Below are 13,563 nucleotides of genomic sequence, written 5' to 3'. Positions count from 1 at the left end.
TAATCATAACGTATGATCTATGATTTTCAGCTTGGACTTTTTTTTAAATGTAAACTCTACCCCCAAATGGAGCTTGAACTCCACACCCCACGATCAAGAGTTGCATGCTCTACTGACTGAGCCCGCCAGGCCCCTAGCTTGGACTTCTTTTAAAATGAATAAAGAATTTAGACATTGTGAAGGAATTGGACTTCAGAATTCCAGATAATTTACTCATTTTCTCCAGTCTATAGTTTCACCTAGATCTAATTTAATAGCAAGTTTTATAAGCAACTCTAGGTTGTAAGTCACTTCTGCACCCAACGCGGGATACAAACTCACGACCCTGAGATCAAGAGTCACATGCTCTACTGACCGAACCAGCCAGTCACGTGCTCTACTGACCCCTAGTCTAGTTTTTATACAGATTCTTTCCACACATTTCATTGGCTTAGGTAATAAAACAGTTTACTCTCACAGATGAGCTAGTACAGGATAAGGAACAATTACGGCTCCATAGGTGATGAGAGCAGATTACCAACGCTCCGCAGGCCAAGACCGTCAGTGCCCTTTACAGAAAGAATATGAAGCTTAGCTTAAGCTAGAGTTGGTCTGGAAGAGTGTCTCCTGTGTTTGAAATCACTTGGTCCAGCTCTTGCAAGACTTCCTAAGCTGCTAGGAGAAGGCTGCTATTACAGGTGAGCTGTAGCCTCTGAAGCTGTCCCGATCCGCTGACCAGTTACAGCATACTGAAGATTTCGTTCCTTTAATGCTAAGGGGTTATCATGGTCGCTGTTCCTTAGGGTGACGTTTCAAGGTGTAGGTAGCAAGAATCGCTATTTTGCAGGTGTGAAAACGAGAGCCAGCCAGTCCTAGGACAGGCGGACTTTGGAATGTGAGGAGACTGATCTGGGAAGAACCAATCCCTCAGTGTGGTTTGTTGGTTCCTAGTCTAAGGGCTCTTTGAGTCTCAAAGGACTCAGCATATTGGCTCCTAGTGTTGGTGACCCTGCTTCACCCTCTGCCCCAGCCCCCACCTTCCTCTTGGCTCCAGACAATAGGGGAGGAGTGTGCAAATATGACCTAGGGTCATAGTCACCAGTGGGCCATTTGTTCTCTTGTGGGTCTGGTTGTGAGGGGCTTTTAACTTTCTAGAGATGACATGAAGTCCAGCAGCCATCACTAGCCTTGAAGTGGCCACCCCCAAATGGACAAAATGCCCTCAACAAGTTTCTTTTTCCCGACTGACACTGAGTGAGAACACATGGTTCATAACGTGTGTTCTGAAACCTCTGTGTCCTCAGGCAGTTTGATGAGAGGAGGCAGATTGTGGGCATAGCCCTCTCAACCTTGTCATGTATGCCTTGGAAGATGATTGAGCAGAGTTTTCATGCTGTCTTCGTTGCTGTCCCACTCCCCTGTCACCCCACCCAAAGAAATTCTTCAAGGAGAGAATGAACAGCTTAGAGTGGGGCTTCTTACTGGATCCAGGGGAAGTGGTGTCCAGAAAGCAAAGCAGAGGAGAGTTTGAAGAAGCAATAAGACTGTGGCTGGATACGGAAGCTCTACGACTCCCCAGTCTTTCCACGGATGTATGTCCCCCGAGCCACTACTAGAGGCAACTGTGGTTGCCATTCCAGGCTTGTCCACCAGAGAGCACTACTGGGTTTCCATAAATGTCATGGGTCTTCCCGCCCTGTTTATGTAGGTTTGTCCTGTTTAGATTGACCAGGACGGAAATTAGTTTAAGCCATCTTTTAATATTGTTAACAAATTAACAAGGCTCCAGTCCTTTCTGGACTCCAGTACCTTCCCCGACTTTGGTTTTTGATTAGGTTTATAAGTCCAAGGGAAAATGAGAAAGGTAGAGATTAGGAACAAAGGCCCTCTTGGTGCAGGAATTATGATTTAAGGGACAACCCCAGAGAGAGGCTGGCCCTGAACGGAGGACTGAGGTGAGCTGACTGGAAACCTGTTAGTTTCTTCCCCCAGGACCACCCTCATCGGGAGAAGGGGCCATAACAAAACCGACATGTATAAATGAGGGCTTTCTATGAATCCATAGTGGCTGGGTCGTCAGGGAAGCAGATGTAGGAGCTGATCATTAGCTTTCCTGGATGGTAAGAGACCGAGTACTGAGGAAGTTGCTGTTAGGGGTGTAGGACTTGAACTGAGCTAGAGTACGGATAGAATTTGTATGAGGCTTGAAGCCAGTTGCTGAGCCAGACCTCAAACCCGTATCTTGTTAATACGTGGCTTGTGCTTTTTCCACTGTGCTGTGATCTCTACCACATTCCTGAGTTGTTTTTTTTTAAATGCTTATATACCCTAAACTGCCAGATAGTATTAATAGGGGCTTTACATCTATTATTTAATCCTGCCAGCAGATACGAAGTAATGTTTCTCTCTGGGTAGGGGTGGATGGCTGGATTTTGATGCAGAATTCTGTCCTTAATTGTTAGCTTTAGAATTTGAAATAGGGAGCACATCAGTATTTCTCTTGGAAACACTGGATATGCCAGATCCCTTGAAGGAGGGACATTCAGCGTTCCTAAAGGCTATGGCGTTTTTGCCCAGGAAGATAGTGGTCTATTTTCTAGTCTGAACTAATGGCCATCACAGTTATCTTCCTTGCTTCTAGTATTAATCCTCTAATACACTGCACCCATGGGGTGGGGCAGCATGAGGTACTGGAGAGGAAAGTGGGTGTTTGCCAGGACCTTCAGGACAAGCCTGCAGGATCCGCTCTTCCTCAATAAGCAACACACGAGGGCAGCAGAGGACCAGGATTGGGCTGCTTTCCTCCCCGGTTCCCAGAGCCGCTATGGAGCCCACTGGAGGGGAGGCTGTGGTAGGTTTAGACAACCAAGCTCATTCTCCATGTCTTTGCTTCTCTGTAACCTGCCCTCAGATGCAGGCTAATGCCATGTTAACCCCTTTGCAAAGTTCAGTTCTTTGTCTAACTCGCTGTTTAGGAAGAGATTGAGTTGTAGACTTAAGATGGAAGCTCAGGCTTTGGGTCCTCAGTCCACCTAAGGCAGAGCAAATTCCTAAGCTGCTGGCTATCCCAATTATGTGTCCAGCGTGTCGAGCGCCTCCTATTTTCTCAGCCCTGCAATTAAGTTTTATAGACTCGGGATGGATAGAACATGGACACTGCACCCAAGGAGTTCCAAGTTCAGTGGAGAAGGGATCTATGTGAACAAAGTTTCTTCTCTAGTGGGGATGCACAATTGTGATGGAGCCAGAGGAGAGCAAGTCTTCGGAAAAGTGAAAATTTGACACTTGAACTATGTCCCTACCAAACTGGCCATGTGGCCTTGCTGAGGATGAAGTCTTAGCACATTTCAAATTAAGGCTGTTTGGGACGCCTGGGTGGCTCAGTTGGTTAAGCGTGGGCCTCTGGCTCAGGTCATGATCCTGGGGTCCTGAGATCGAGTCCCACATCCAGCTGCTTGCTCAGTGGGGAGCCTCCTCCCCCCACTTGTGCTCTCACTCTCTCTCTCTGACAAATAAATACAATCTTAAAATAAAATGAAAAAAATGAAGACTGGTTTACAAGATCCCCAGGGACATTGATCCTCCGCCCCCCACCCCTAAGTTTGATTTGAGAGCCTCTACCCCAAGCACCACCTAAGGTGAGTCAGGGACAGCAGATTGTTCCAGCGTCTGAGTAGGAACAGGTCTTGCCTCAGAGTGGGACGCTTGGATACAAACTCTCTGCTCGTGGGAGCGGAGAAGAAGGGAAATAGTCCCGTGAGTCGGCTGAGCATCTGCAAAGATTCAGTGTGACCAGAACAAGATGTCTGTCGAGGGCAGGCTGAGGAAGAAGGCATTCTGGGCAAAGAAATGGCGTGTACGATGATGAGAAATAATAAAAGCCAACACAACTCTTGGTATGTGCCGGGCCCACTTCTTTTTTTTTCTTTAAGATTTTATTTATTTATTTGACAGAGATAGAGACAGCCAGCAGGGGGAGAGGAAGAAGCAGGCTCCCAGCGAAGGAGTGTGCTGGGCACTCCTCTGAGTGCTTTGCATATGTGAATTCATTTCGTCTTTACATCCCTGTGAGGTTGGTACTATCATACCCATTTTACAGATGAGAAACTGGAACTTAGGTGAAGGCGGGAGGCCATCCAGCTGGTAAATAGAAGAGCCAGGATTCAAACCCATACAATCTGCTTCCAGGGTCTGGACCCATAAAAAGAAGGAAGGCCTCTGAGTACCCTTGAGTCTAGCCTTTGGCTCTCCAAAGCAATCAGCCATTCCTAAAAATTCCCCAGCAAACCTTCTGCTGCCCTTAAACGCTGTGGGTTTCTCCTTCCCACCACCAGTAGGCTGAGGCCTTATTTTTAGAGAAGTAAGTGAACATTCTCTTTCCTAAACTGGTTTGGGTGTTCAGCTGCCTCATTAACATCCCGGTATCTGCTGCCTCGGTGTGGGCATCAGGCCTGTGTGCGGGGACCCTGTCCTCAGGAACTTCCTGGGGGTGGGTAGTGGCTCTCATCTCTCCCCCAGGACCTCCACCCACCATTAGCCAAGTCCCCCCAGTTGGGACTGAGGCCAGGCAGATTCCTCGTGTTCCCGGCAATAAGACTAAGTCAGTACAAGAAAACCAAGACCTGGGGCGCCTGGGTGGCTCAGCCGGTTAAGCATCTGCCCCTTGCTCAGGTCATGGTCCCAGGGTCCTGGGATTGAGACCCACATCGGACTTGTCCCTGCTTAGCGGGGAGCCTGCTTCTCCCGATCCCCCTGCTTGTACTCTCTCTCTCTCTCTCTCTCTCTCTCTGTGTGTCAGATAAATAAAATCAAAGAAAAGAAAAGAAAAGAAAAGCAAGACATTTTGAGATAGTTGCATTAGCACAAGTATGGAAAGTCTCCAGGTGACTGGCCTGACCGGGAAGAGGACCCCGCCTGAAGTCAGCTGCCCTTTTGGGGCTAGAAGCTGTGGTCAGTGGCTTCTAAACCACATAAAAGACCCAGCAGGGCTGTGTTGCTTGTGGGACTTAGCTGCACGCACGCAGAGCCCTCTTCAGTCCAGACAGGAGCTGGTACACGATACGGTGCCCTAGGGGGCCAGGGTCCGGCTCCGGGTGCTCAGTCGTTTTTGAACCTTCTCCTAGTCATGCCTGTAGGCTGAGCTTGAGCCCGAGCTGGCAGGTAGCCCATGGCTTCTAGATTTCCTGAATTTCCCTGGCAGTCACTCAACACTCTGGGGTAAAGGAGGAGACTCGTCTTGCTGCCTCCTAGCGCCAGAGCCAGTAATTACTACTGAGTGCTTACTGGGGTGTCTGGTGCCCTGCCAGGAGCTGATCACCTCAGTGAGTCCTCAGCACATCTCTGTGAAGTGACCTAACTTGCCTAAGGGCTAGTGAGAGGTGGGTTGAGATTTGAACCCCCGGCAACTGGGTTCCAGAAGCCAAACTGGTAAGTAGTACACATCCAGCCCCTTTTGAAAAGCCAGCAGGGGAAGGGACCTTACAGGACCCCTAAACCAATTCCCTGTGTGAGTGGTTTTTCCAAAATGTAAAACTGACCCAGCTCTTCTTGTGTTCCTTCATGGTTTCTGTTGCCTTCTGAAGAAAATCCAAACAGCCTGGTCTAGGGACCCATCATGACGTTACTTTTGCCCCTCTGATCTTTCATGACTCCCCAAAGCCGCCCTTACTCTGTAGCCCCCATGGAGCGATTTCCATTTCCCTAAGCAGAATAATAGTCGCTACGTGTTACTGAGGCCCTGCCCAGTGCTTATCAACATTACATTATTTAATCTTCACAACAATGCCTTAAGATAGGCTGTTAAGTCTTCAATGGAGAAAGAAATTGAGGCTTTATTTTATTTTATTTTTTTTAAGATTTTATTTGAGACAGAGGGCACAAGTGGGGAGGAGGGTAAGGGAGAGAGAGAAGTAGACTCTGCTGAGCAGGGAGCCCGATGCGGGGCTCGATCCCAGGACCCTGGGATCATGACCTGAGTCAAAGGCAGACGCCTAATCAACTGAGCCACCCAGGCGCCCCGAAATTGAGGCTTTGGAGAAGTTAATAAGCGTGCCCAAGGTCACAGCTTTCTGACTTTGGATCTTCAATGAGTGCAGTATCTTCTTTAATCTACTACTGTTGTCTCTGCCTGGAGTGCCTTTCCCTTCATCACCTACTTGGACAACCAGCCCTTTCTCTGAAGGCAGCTGAAGGTTCTCTCATCAGGGAAGCCTGCCATGATTTCTTGCTCTCCTACCCTGTTGAGTCGGTGGCTCTTTGTGGCCCCCATGCACTGTACCCTCTTCTTGCTGGTGCACCTGTCTCACTCCCTGCATTGTGGCTGCTTATTTCCCCACCCGTCTTCCCTAACTAGGCTCCAAACTCCTTTGATACTCACCTCCACATTGCCAGGCCCTAGCGGGGTGCCTGGCAGACAATATCCTTGGCGATGGTGAAATTGTGTTGACTGGATTGATGATGAGTACATGAATGAGTCAATGAGTCTGCAGTTTATGAGACTTTGCTCCAGACTTGCACCTAAGACCAAGAAGAAGGGTGGCAGATGGCCCTGGGACACCCGAGCAAAGAGTATATCAATCCTAGAGCTTCTTCCCCAGATGTCCTATGTTCTGGCTTCTGGTGCTTTCCTCCCACAGCTAGGGCACATCCCAAGGGCAGATCTGGGATACAACCTCAATTTATGGAGGGTTTTAATGGACACAGGGATATTAAAGGGCCAGGGCTAATTATTCAGAAGGTATTTCAACTGATTTTTTTACCATCCCCTCCATGATGGGTGGCTTTATTTTTGGATCAAGTTGGTTTTGTTCTTTTTTTTTCTCAAAGTAAACTCTATCCCCAATGTGGGACTCAAACTCATGTCTCCAAGATGGAGTCACATGCTCTCCCAGGTGCGCCAGTGATGGGTAGCTTTAAAGCCCATGTTCACCCTCTGGGAAGAAAAGACATCCTGCCCTTGTATGATTTCTAGTTCCGAGCTGCTTGTTCCTCACAGTCCAGAAAGCAAGCACATCTCTGCATAGGCCATCTCCTGCTTCTTTTTGGATTCTCTAAAAGTGTAAGGGGAAGTGGCTGGAGATGGAGGCCGTTTTGACATTGGGCAGACTAACCCAGAAGAACCATCTCCCCTATTAGAGGAATGAAAAATGCTCAGAGTAACTTACCTGGGACATGAAGCTATGTGACGGGTGCTTCACTGAGGAAGGAGGACTAGTCTATTCTGGAGGTTAAAATTATTACTCCTTATGTGTTTTTTTAAAATTTTATTTATTTAAATAATCTCTACACCCACTGTGGGGCTCGAACTCACAACCTCAAGATTGAGTCTCACACTCTTCTGTTTTGTTTTTTTTTTTAAAGATTTTATTTATTTATTTGACGGAGAGAGAGACAGCCAGTGAGAGAGGGAGCACAGGCAGGGGGAGTGGGAGAGGAAGAAGCAGGCTTCCAGTGGAAGAGCCTGATGTGGGGCTCGATCCCAGGACCTTGGGATCACGCCCTAGGCTGAAGGCAGATGCTTAACGACTGAGCCACCCAGGCGCCCCAAGTCTCACGCTCTTCTAACAGCCAGCCAGGTGCCCCTAAAATTATTACTCCCTTTGAATCTGAAAAGGAAAATAATTTTCAGACACATTAGGGGTTAGAAGAATGTGAAAAGATGAAGTCCCTATGATCTTCATTAGTCCTTGGAATCTGATAAAATTCTGAGATGATTATTTGTGACTTTGTGAATTTCTTTTATATGCCAGATATGGATGGCCCTGAAAACATTAAAATGCCTCCTGTGTAAGAGTGTAAAATTATAGATAGGAAGTCTTTCTCCACCTTCCTCCTCATTCTGTTGTATTTAAGAGTTTTATTTGACTCCATTTTATTTATTGTTTTGTTCATTGCATGGGGAATAAATAATTACAGTCCACTTAATCAGCTTCCTGGAGGAGTTGGCCTTCACTGGCCTTTTGAAGACCAGGGTTTTTATTTTTAATTTAAACTTAAGATATTATGTGAAATGTATATTTTTTTCTTTCCAAATAAGAAATGATTATTATTACATTTTAAAAATCACAAAGGGGCGCTTAGGTGGCTTAGCCAGTAACCGTCTGCCTTCGGCTCCAGTCATGATCCCGGGGTCCTGGGATTGAAACCCCATGTCTGATCCCTGCTGAGCAGGGAGCCTGCTTCTCCCTCTCCCTCTGCCTCTCTCCCCAGCTTGTGCTCTTTCTCTCTCTCCCAAATAAATAAATAAAATCTTATAAAAAAGTAAAAATCACAGAACTCCAGACTGAATATTATTACACACACACACACGCACGTGCGTGCGTGCACACACTCACCGATTTCTGGAGTCACCTCCTATACCCCCTCTCAAAATTTGGCTGAGTTCTGCTTCAGGGAAATTTTCCCACTCAACCCCACACACCAACATGGGATAAGTAGAAACACTGAAGTCTTTTGGTTTCACCGGGAGTTCCAGAATGCTCTTACATGTAGAATATTTGTTGGAAGAGATCATTTTTGCTGGGATAGAATCATGCTGGGGTCATCACTGCCCTGGATTGTATATTTAAATTTATTCATGTTTCATTTTTTTTTTTTGCCCCATCTAATGACTTAATGTCTTCTCTATTAAAAACATTTTTATGCAATATCTAAAACTTAAGTGGATTTTAGTATGAAATATGTTAAAGTAAAATTTAAAATACATTTGAGATTGGTATGTCCACAAACTCAGATCAGAAGATGAAAACCAGGGGCGCCTGGGTGGCACAGCGGTTAAGCATCTGCCTTCGGCTCAGGGCGTGATCCCTGCGTTCTGGGATCGAGCCCCACATCAGACTCCTCTGCTGGGAGCCTGCTTCTTCCTCTCCCACTCCCCCTGCCTGTGTTCCCTCTCTCGCTGGCTGTCTCTGTCTCTGTCAAATAAATAAATAAGATCTTTAAAAAAAAAAAAAAGATGAAAACCAAGATCTTCAGTGACAGGAATTGCATATAAGGAAGTTTTTACAACTGTTTGCTCAATGCCCATCAGTAAAGCAGGTGTGCTTCAGTGGAGAGTTTAATCCTTGTTTGCTTAGTTGTCAGGAACAATAGACACCGCTCAGAAGAGAAACGCGGGCCTGTGTAAGGGAGGGAGGGTGGAAACCACAGCTTCAGGGAGGTTAGTGTTCTGTGAGAACAGAAAGCAGGAACCAGGAGCTGGCCGGGCCTGCAGTAAGGTCGGCTAGCCTGTCTCCGGCTCTTTTCTATTTGCTCTGATGACAAGCAGAGCTTTGAAAAGCTTTGCGAAGACAAAGCCTTCACCAGAACTGAGGGGAGAACAATCTGAGTGCTAGGAAATGCAAGTGCTAGCAGTGGGAGACGGAGGGCCCCCCAATGGGATTATTTAAACTGAAGATAAACCACCCACTGGGAATGGCCTGGGAAGCTGGGTCCCCATCCTGGGGAGAGGTGTGATGTGGGAGGAAGCTGTACTTCCCTGCTCTGTCCTCTCTGCTACCTATGGAAAACCAGGAAAATGAAACCTGCAGGCAGCACTGTTCAGTGGAAGGTGGTGAAACCATGTAGCCAGGGAGTTACAGACTCTCCCTGGAGAACTCTTGGGATTAGTGGGACAGCCCTCCCCCACCTCCATGGGTGCGAAGTGAGATGCTATGGAGGCAGAGGGATCCGTTACCTGGATGGCCCCTACAGGAGAGTGTGCAAGTCAGGGATGGTGGTCTAAGACTACCAAGGGCTCATCTTTTTGCGAGGACCAACAGTTGAAAAGCAAAGTATCAGATAATTGGCTGGGTGTGGAGGGGGTGGATATCTTTTCCATTCTTTCCTTTTCCAGCTGAAGCCTGGGGGAATAAGCAGGAGGGATGCTGATCTTCTGGTTTGGTTTATAACCCAGACACTACTGGTCCTGATGAATTAAAAGAACATTAAGGCCATAGCCAGGGACACCACATTTTTCATTTAACCAAATTGATTGCAGCATTGACTCTAAATAGTCTGGAAAGGCAGGCTGGCTGCTTCTACTCTCCACCCTAGGCTCCCAGGTGGACTTAGGAGAACTTGGGGGCAGCAGATTGATCACGAGGTGAGACACGTGGTGGCCCGTGAGTGGGACCAGTTAGCTTGGCTGCGTTCTGTGTGAGGAGGCTGCAGCTCACGCTGGCCTCCTCCCGCATGAATGTCCTGCAGATTCCTTGTCAACTGTGGTGTGTATGAAGGAGCAAACTGAGCCCCTCTGGTGAAGCAACAAGTCCTGGGATGCACCCGGCTGAGGGCGGGACTGAGTGTCCTGTTTGAAAGTGTAGGGCAGCTGGATGACTTATTAGTCCTAGATTCAGACTCAAGTCCTCTGCCCCTTGCTGCAGGTGCTCTGCAGGCGAGTGGGGATGACCTCTGAGCCTCAGGGATGGCAGGCACAGCTTCAGTCTCATTTAGGAAGGACTCCCTAAGGATCGTCATTGCCTCTTTTGTGAGAGCCACTGGCGTGGCAGCGCCGCCCCCTTGCTTTGAGGCAAGGTGCCTGGGGATGGTTTCTGTGTTCTACCTGCCATTATTGGCGAAGTGGTCTGAAAAAGCACCCTCCACGGCTGCTTCCCTCCCTGCCCCCAAGCCTGAAATCCCATTTCCTCTTTGCAGTCCTTCACCTACTCTTTCATTCGGTAACTCTGGATTGAGGACTAACGTCAGGCCAGATGCTGATGGGAGCCTCTCCCAGCATCCATGGGAGAGGAGAGGCAGGGTGCTAATGTCCTATTGTAAAAGTTGACTCCACAAGAGTTAAAGTGGGTATTCAAATTGTGCTGCAAGCAATTCCTGTCCCCCCCAAAAAAAAAAAAAAAAAAAAAAAAAAAAAAAAAAAAGCCCCTCCCCCCCCCCCCCCCCCCCCCCCGGCTCCTGGGTAGGTGAGGAAGGGCTCCACCCTGTACTTGCAACTCTTCTCCCCAGGCTCTTCAATGCCACCGCCTACTGTGTGTCTGTGGCTTCTTGGCCGAAGTACCATTCAGAGGCTGTTTCCTCATTGCAAACTGCTCATGATACCCACCTTAAAGGGATGTCTTAAGCATTAAGAAACCAGCAGGTGTGGAAAACCGTGTCATTTAATACATGGGAGTTTCCTCTTTTCCTCTCCACCTCCTTTCAGATCCTCCCTCTCCTCCCACCTTCCTTGCCACCTCCCCCTGCTTCCTCTCCCCCCACCCACCCTGTTCTCCACCTGTAACTTCTCCCAAGCATCCCCTTCCTGGTCATCAACCCTTTAGGCTCAGAAGTCCCTACGCTCCAGGTGGCCTTACTTGAAGGACTGGGTAGGGAGAGGGGCTCAGAGATCTCAAATGGCTACGGGGGCTCCTGAGGCCAATAATGGAGTCTTGAGCTGCATTGGGTTCCGAGGGGTGGCTCAAGAGGGACAGCCCATCCCGGGTGGGGACGAGGACGCCCTGTTCGGGGTCCGACTCTCCCGGACCCGGAGCAGCCGCGGTGACCTTGAGCGGGAGGCGGGGGCGCGGAGGGGAAGGGGTCCCGTAGGGCAGGTCCGCCCCGCCCCGGCCTCTCCCGCCTCGCCGGCCCCGCCCCCCGCGGCCGCGTCTCCTCCCCTCACTGCAGCGCTCGCAGCGCTCGCCCCTCCGTCAGCCGCCTCCCGCCGCCGCCTCGGCGCAGACTGCTAAGCTCAGCAAGTCTTGCGGCAAAGGCACTTCGGACCGAGTTGGGGCCGGGGCGGAGCGGGGACTCCGGGCCCCGGGGGAACGGACGCTCCTCTGCACCGCGGCCAGCGCCTCGCCCTTGCAGCCCGCCGCCCCCTCACTTCGGGGACCCAGGATCCCTCCTGCCTGGCCGCTCCGGGTAAGTCCGTACCCCCCGCCCGTGGGGGGCACCGACTCCCCCTCCAAAGTTTCTCTTCCCGGGGCGGGTTTTCCGCTACTAGGCAGAGGAACCCGGGGGTGGGCCGACGGGGCTCCCGGGGGTGGGGGGAGGGTCCGGGAAGTTCGGGGCTAAGGCGGCGGGGCGCCTGCACCGTCCTTCGGGGGGAGTTTGGACCCTTGCGGGTGGAAGGTTCGTTTTGCGAAGCTGGACCCGAGGGGCGAGGAGCCCGCGGCTCTGCGGTCTTGCGGTGGGAGGAGGGAACAGCTTTCCTCCCTGGGCTCGGGGGCGATAAGGTGCAGAGCGGAGCGGCGGGCCGACGTCCCCGGAGCCCTCGGGCTCTGCGTCCTCGCCGCTCGCGCCCTGTCTCCTGGACGCCCCCAACCCCGCGTGTCGCCCACCCCCAGCCCGCCGGGGCCGTCTCCAACCCAGCTTCTTTCGCCCCCGCCTCGCGCTTCACGGACCCCCGGCCTCGCGGTCGTGGGAGGGGGAGGGAGGGTCTGCGGGCTCTGGGGGGGAAGAGACCCTCTATCAGGGAGAGGGCGGGGGGGTGGTGGTGGCGGGGGACAGACTCCAGGGACTATCTGGAAGTGAGGGTCGAGAGGAACTGGGACAGGGACGCGAGAGGGGGATGGAAGCACCCCTAGTCTCTCTCCAAATCTCATGACTCAGCACGACCTAGGACGTCCCGTCCCTGCTTCAGCCCTTCTCCCCAAGGGCTGGGCTCCCAGACCCAGAAAGTGCAGACTACCCCAGCTCGCTTTTCTGGACTCCTTCATTTACCTTCCCCATTTTCGACACAAATGCGACCCCTTCCCCTGTCTCTGTTCACTCATCTTTCTCTCAGGAGACGGGGGCTTTATTTTTTTTAACTAAAAGGATAGATGATTTATCCTTCTCCTATCCCATTAACCCAGCCCCTCCTCCTTTCTCCTCTCCACCCTTCCATTCCCACATTCCACAGGTGCCTTCGTGACACCCCCAGCCCATGGTGTGTGTGGGGGCCTCTAAAGCCCCATCTCTCCTGCTGCAGCATCCTCCCCCCACTCACTGTTGAGGAAGAGAAGTAAATGTTCTGGCTGCTTTCTCCTGTGGCGGCAGAAAGGAGTGCAAGGACATAGGAAGTGGCCCAGGAGGGGGGCACTGCGGTGGGGGAGAGAAGGGCAGAGGCCTGGTAGTTACGGTGGACCCGGATTGGAATGGAGTGGGCATAAGGATGAAGAAGTCCTAGGCTCTGTGTACCCAGAAAGAGAGGAAGGTGGGCCAAGGTCTAACCTGGAGAGAGCTGGGGGGTGCCCTTCCCCCTCTCCTCCTACTGCTGTCCTGAGAGGGCCTCCCATGTGTAAGAGATTCTCCTCAACCTAAGCCAGCCAGCTCTTGGTAACCTGGGCACACCGTGGGTGTGACCACGAGGAGCAGGACAGCCCTTAATCTTTCCAGTCGTCTCCCCTGTGTAGGTCCAAGTGCAGGCTTTGGGCTGCTAGAAACATCTCTGTGTTCACCAGTGGAGCCAAAAGAAGCCATGCCCAGGGCCCCTAGGACAGGGCCAGAGGGGCAGGTGGGAGGGGGTGGGGTGGTTCTGATGCAGTGGTAAGGGCATGCGGGCCTGGCGTGCGTGCGTGCCTGGCGAGCAGTGGCCTGGCAGCCACTACCAGCTGCAGCCTGTGTCAGGGCCCCAGGGGTGAGTCAGCGTCAGGGGTCCACACTAGGAAAATTGAGACCTGGGCCGGG

At 50.9% G+C, this 13,563-nt stretch overlaps 1 protein-coding gene across 1 annotated transcript in view; it reads left to right on the top strand.

Moving 5' to 3' along the window:
• Nucleotides 1-11,577: 11,577 nt before the first annotated feature.
• Nucleotides 11,578-13,563, top strand: part of SYT2 (synaptotagmin 2) — a 103,072-nt gene continuing 101,086 nt past the window's right edge. Inside the window, exon 1 of the mRNA XM_034667056.1 lies at nt 11,578-11,814. The gene's annotated coding sequence lies outside the window, so the exon portion shown is untranslated. The remainder of the gene's footprint in view (nt 11,815-13,563) is intronic.

Source organism: Ailuropoda melanoleuca, chromosome 8, assembly GCF_002007445.2.
Source record: "Ailuropoda melanoleuca isolate Jingjing chromosome 8, ASM200744v2, whole genome shotgun sequence".
NCBI lineage: Eukaryota > Metazoa > Chordata > Mammalia > Carnivora > Ursidae > Ailuropoda > Ailuropoda melanoleuca.
Note: the sequence above shows the minus strand (reverse complement) of the source record. Positions and strands in the feature narration are given on the sequence as shown.